This window comes from Propithecus coquereli, unplaced genomic scaffold (assembly GCF_000956105.1).
Source record: "Propithecus coquereli isolate 6110/MARCELLA unplaced genomic scaffold, Pcoq_1.0 Scaffold11, whole genome shotgun sequence".
NCBI classification, from domain to species: Eukaryota; Metazoa; Chordata; class Mammalia; order Primates; family Indriidae; genus Propithecus; species Propithecus coquereli.
In genome coordinates, this window is record NW_012134969.1 from 9,359,486 (window position 1) to 9,365,748 (window position 6,263).

A 6,263-nucleotide genomic window follows, 5' to 3' on the forward strand; every position below is an offset into this window, starting at 1 on the left:
TTTTCTCTAATGTATTTTGAAAACTGGGTAGTACTAGAAAATCTTCCCTTTGCACAGAAAAGAATCAGCCTCGCTAATTTTATCTGATTTGGCTTCTCTGCAGTCTTTTTCATTCTAGTTAATGACTTATGCTAGGGATGAGCAGTATTGAGAAAAGCTAAAAAGAACTGCTTAGTTTAAAACACATGAGAAAAGGTGTTTGGATCAATCAGTTTTCTTACTGTAGGTCACTTATCTTCACTATCACAGTACTCTCCTTTCTAGAACAATGTATTATTTAAGAACAGACGGAAAAGGCAAAGTTATTAAACAAAAAGTGCCAGTACAATCAGCACTCTGTTTACCTTATACTTTAATTCAGAACCTCCTAAAAGGAGTCAGAATATCCTTGTTTTTTCTTCCCTAACAGAAATACTTATGAGACAAGGAACACCAGGAAGATCTATGGGTTAAGTTGCCTTCTTAATCATCAAAGTTTCCCACAAATCAATATTTTAGTCCTTTTTGTTGTTGTTGCCCAGGTCTTTTTCTCTTACCCAGGGCAAAGCATCACAGTAAGTTTGGGGGCAGGTAAAGGTATGAAATGGGAGAATGTCTGATATAAATTCATCCTCTGGCAAATTGGCTTTAGGGAAAAGTAGCTATAAAAGTTGGGGATCTGGAAATGGATACCCCTAAAACGATGCGTGTCTGTGTACCACGTGACAAGTTTTCACAGACCAGAGTTACACGGGCCACAGTGTGGACACCTCCAGTCTGGGAAACAGAAAGGGGGACTGCAGCTCTAGCGGTGGTTGGAGCTTTTAGGTAGGAGAAGGACCAAAGGGATAATTCCTAATAATTGGACTAAAATAACTTCTTCTTGATCAACTCCTCACCTTTGGAAGGCCAAGTAGGGAACAGTATGAGACTGGGGAAAGAAGGCTCATGGCACCGTCAAAAGTCCTTTCAAGTAGTAAACAGCATGCACTTTTCTAGCTCATGCTCAGCACCCTAGACCAGCCATAGAAGGCCGGGCAGGGATCTGGGGCTCCTGGCTTCGCAAGATGTAACTCACACATAGCGAGAGGAATCTAGGTGCAGACCGTGTTCTGAGACCCAGAGAGGCGGTCAGCCAACAGCAGGGACATCTGCCAACAGGCAGCTCTGCACCAACCTCCAGAGTGGGGTTCGAGGGCAAGATTCAAGTCTGTGGGGAGAGCTTAGGAAAGCAATGCTGGTGCCTAGGGCTGGAGGAACTGGTGTTCTGGGCAGAAGGCCTCCACAGAACCTTAGGTGTCAGGACTAGGAACCAGGTAGGAGTAGCGCCACTTAGCAGGGTGTCCTGTAGCAGCAAATCACTTAATCTATTGGAGCTCCGACCCTTCTTCATCTGTAACACGTGGGTAATCACAGCACCAATCTTACAGAGCTGTTGTGAAGTGTAAATAAGATCGTTCATTTGAAGGAATAACCCCGTGTTGGCAAGCAGCTACTTTAAAGGAAGAGGGGAAGGATGAGAAAGAGTTGGAAGGGGGGAACCACGGGGAGGACAGACGGAGAGAAGAAAACGGGAAGAGGTAAGAACTTTGTCTCAAAATGAGGGAGAAATCTAATAATCAACTGGGACACAAGGCAAGGCCAGACCATCTTGCAGCAGCAGTTCCAACTTTTCCAAGGTCAGAAATCTGAGACTAGAGAACTAAAGATAACTTCTACCTTCATTTGTAAGTCAGTTGTTTAGAACTCAAGTGAATTTCCTCGCTGACTCAATTATGCACCGGTGGGTCCCGCGCATGCTCGCAAAATCCCTGCGGCACAAAACTCATGGTCCCTTGACATTTAACTACCGTGATGAATAATGCTTCTCCATGAGACTAGCTTTTAGTTACAACCAGGAACATCACACAAACACCCTTCCAGTTTATCTTCCTCCTCCTTTCCTCATTCCCTTCCCGGCAGCAGGTACACGGGCTCGCTCAGCCACAAGGTTTTGTGGTTCTAACGCCTGGCTGCATACCAAAATGCCTGGGAACTTTCTGAAATTGCAGATTCTTAGAACTTCTTCCTCGGTTTTCTGGAAGCTTGTCCTGAGAATTTGAATTTTTATCAGGTATTTCCAGGCGATTCTAATGCAGATGGCCCTTATACCTTGTCTAATCTGGGAACCATTGACCTGGGAATGCAGTGGAAGGACGGGGAACATCTTTCATTATTTCCTTTTCTTTCCCTGTTAGAGGGACTGGCCAGCTGCTCGCTTTTCCACTGTTGGCAGCGAGTGTTTCTGGCCAGACCAGCGTCTCTTTTCTGTGGCCCACTGAGTAACAGAGCACAGCCTGTGGCTTTTCCCCTGCCCACCTGTGCACAAAGTTTTTGCAAGGCTTGTCCCCTAAGTCTTTCTCTTCACTTCTGCAGTCCTCCCCACTCCTCTCTAACCCAGGCAAGTGCGTGCTAACAATAGGTTTTCACGTACACTAGGGACTAAAATAAGATTCTTCTATCTAATTTTTTTAATGGACTTTATTTTTTAGAACAGTTTTAAGTCCACAGAAGTATTGAGCAGAAAGTACAGAGTTCCCATATGTCCCCTTCCGCGCTACATGCGTGCTATCAACACCCCACCGGAGTGGTGCATTTGTTACAATCAACGAATCGAGGTTGCACATCATTATCATCCAAAGTCCATAGTTTACATTAGGGTCCCCCTTAGTGTTGGGCATTCTATGAGTTTTGACAAATGTGTAATGATATGTGTCCATCATTGTAGTATATCATTCAGAATAGTTTCACTGCCCTAAAAATCTTCCGTGTTCCACCTATTCATCCCGCTCTTCCACCGACCTCTGGTGACCACTGATTTTTTTTTGTATTCTTCACAGTTTTGCCTTTTCCAGAATGTCGTATAGTTGAAATCACATGTTTTGTAGCCTTTTCAGACTAGCTTCTCTCACTTAGTCATGCATTTAAGATTCCTCTATTTTTGTTTTGTGGCTTGATAGCTCATTTCTTTCTAGTGCTGTGTAATATTCTACTGTCTGATATACCACAGTTCATTTATCCATTCACCTACTGAAGGACATCTTAGCTGCTTTCAAGTTTTGGCATCTATGAATAAAGCAGCTATAAACATTTGTGTACATGTTCTTGTGTTGACATAAGTTTTCAACTCATTTGGGTAAATACCAAGACATCCAATTGCTGTATTTCAGGTAAGACTCTGTTTAGTTTTGTAAGAAATTGCCAAACTGTCTTCTAAAGTCACTGTACTCGTGTGCCTTCCCACTAGCAGTGAATGAGAGTTAGGTTTATCTAAATTTCAGAGGAAAACCAACTCTCCTGGAATTTCTGCATAGGAACTAGGAAAGCAGGGTAGGATGAAGTGGGAGTAGGAACCAACCTTAGGCAAATGGTGTAAGTAAGGTTCTTTTAGAGTAAAATAGTGAAAAAAAGAGGGAAGAAGTGAGTTGATGTTTCTGTTCCTTCTTTGCTTTCTCTTTACTAATAACTTCCATGCCACCACAGACCCATCCATACACTAGCCCTAAACTGGGCTGAAGGGAGGCCAGGACCGTGGCTGGTGAGGTCTGTTCCTTGGAAGATGGAGAGCAGGGGAATCCCACACACATTTGGTTAAGAGGAAGTGGGTCTGTTATTCCTAGAACATGGTGCTTCTCAGAAGATGTTTGCTCACTGAAAGCACGAATGAAAACCTCAACTCCTCCTCTGTTTGCCATGCAAGGGTCTTAAATCTATTAGAGTCCTTGGTTAGCTCAAGGAAAATCAGACTAACTTCACAGTCCCAGAGACATTATCTTTATTCATTCATTCTTCCAGAAAATATTTGTTTAGCGCCTGCTACGTACCAGGGAGTGGGCTGGGTGCTGGATGTGATTAAGTCTCTTGTGAAGTCAAGGGTGGAGCACGAAGTGGCTCACATCTTGAGTTTGTCGTTGGAGGGCCACTGGCTCTAGGGCACAACGAGCAAGTGGAGGAGAGGAGTTGGTGTGACAAGCTTTTGGTTTAAAGTAAAGGCCAGGTTTATGCTGAGGTTCTAGAGTGTAATTACGTGGTCACATCTGTTGTCAGTCTTTTACATCCAATAACGTTTAATAGAATGTGTGAAGCAATTAAATGGGACCTGTGGATAATGAAGATTGCCCACACAAAATACTGAAATGGGGGGAGGATGAGATATATTGCCATTTAGGCAAAATGATTTATTCACTTAGGCAGAGTCAGTCCCAAACTGTCATATGTAACCATAGTTGCTTTACTAAGGAATGGACAATTTGTATTTTGTGACAACTTTTGGGGATAATGTATTTTTCAACAAGCGGCTGCCTTTGGTTTAATTTTCCACCTAAAATTATACATGAGGAAGATAAACGACTCTGTTAGCAAAGAATGAGATCATCTTTATCCTCAAGGACCTTGATTGAAGGTCAGTGGTTAATGACCAAAATTCTAATGTTGTCACCAGAGTCCTGGCAGAATGGCATCTGAAACTCTTTGGATATATCTGATGATACTTTTAAAATTTTTCATAAGCATCAAGGGTTAACACAATACAACCATTCTACAGATGAACCAGCTGTTGTGTATGCTCAGGCCTCGTCGACATGGTTTTAAGGAAAAGCACCTCCCATCTTCATACTCCCTATTATAAGCCCTTTTTAAGCAAAGACCCACCTTTCCTCCCTTGCTGTACTGCCCCAAGTGTCAGGCACAGTGCAAGGCATGAAGAGGGAGTAAGTAAATGTAAGTAGAAAGATTGATTGACTCTTAATATCCCTGCAGAACAGTTTCCAGTAAAATAGAGCAGAGAGGAGTCACATGCCCATGTTTCTCCTATCAATGGAATTTCCTTGGGAGTTAATACTGGAAGCCACAGAGATCAGGACAAATGTTTGTTATGAAAGATGCCTCCTCTGGAGTAAAATTGGTTAGGATCAGGCTAATTTCCCTCAAGGGTAGCAGACACCAAGGGAAAAGGGCTTTCGTGCCAAAGGAATTAATGTTATTCTTTTTCTTAAACTGCTGTTCTGTCTCTAGGGGAAAAAAGGAAAAAAACAAAAAAACCTCTAAGACAGTAAGGAAAAAAAAGACTGCATTCACAGATAAATAAAGGAGCTCAGATGGAGTATAGAACAAATTGAAAGTCCTAAGGAGAAGTAGAAACAGGTCAAAATACTGTTGATAGTCCAAATAGTATAATCCAAACTTCGATCTCCTACATTAAATCCCAGAAAAATTCTATGGGCTTCTAGAACATACATCTCTCTTTGCAGGGTATACAATTCTAAAAAATTTATATCCTATATCATATATTCATGAATTAAGTATTTTTAAAAAGATGATTCCCTTTTAAGGTTGCTGCAAGAAGAACTAGAACAGCACCCCTGAATGAAACGATGGGGAAATGGAACGTGGCTTAGGTTCCTCCCTGGTCTTACTCCCTCCAAGCTATCCTTCTCACTGCTGCCAGAGTAATCTTTCTAAAACTCACGGTCCTAACTTGGCCTAAAACCTTCGAGAGCTTTTCATGTCTCTAGAATAGAGCCTACATGCATCATCTAGCCCGTGCCTCCTTCTATAATCTCATTTCCCACCTTCTATTCCCTCAAATCCTAAATTCAGTGATTTTAGTTGCAAATCATTCATTTGATCTTTCAAACAATGAAGGGAAGACCAGCAGCCACTTAATTAGAGTATGGTCAGGTCATCAGGTCCATTTCTGTGCAATTTCCTTATCCTCTGGTTGGCTCCCCTCTGTATAACTAAATGGAAACCAGCAGCTCTCAGGTTCACACTGCTTATTCCACATCCAACAGCTGTGAAGGCCTAGGCTGCTTTCCAACTGGCCACATCCAGCCCTGAGCTAACAGTCCTGAGGAATGCCATGGCTACTTTGCTAGGCCTGGAGGACACACCTCTCTGAGAACCAAATGTGGCAAGGCCGCAACCCATCAGAGCCTGTTCCAGGAGCTGAGCGTGAGGTCAATTATACTTAACTCCATGGCTGGGAAATTTGGAGGGGAGGAGAGAACGGATAATGAATAAGCATCTTCAAAATCCAAACTATTTACAATTCTTTTATTCTATGGTACACTGCTCTGCCCTCTTTCTGGAATGTTCTTCCCCCTTTTATCTGTCTAGAAAACTCTTATTCTTCTCTCGACCCCAGTTCAAGCATCTCATCCTCTATAAAGCCTTTTGGGATCTCTAACCCCAAACAGAATAGATCACTCCCTTCTGTGTACCATTCTTATACCCTGTACAAGGTT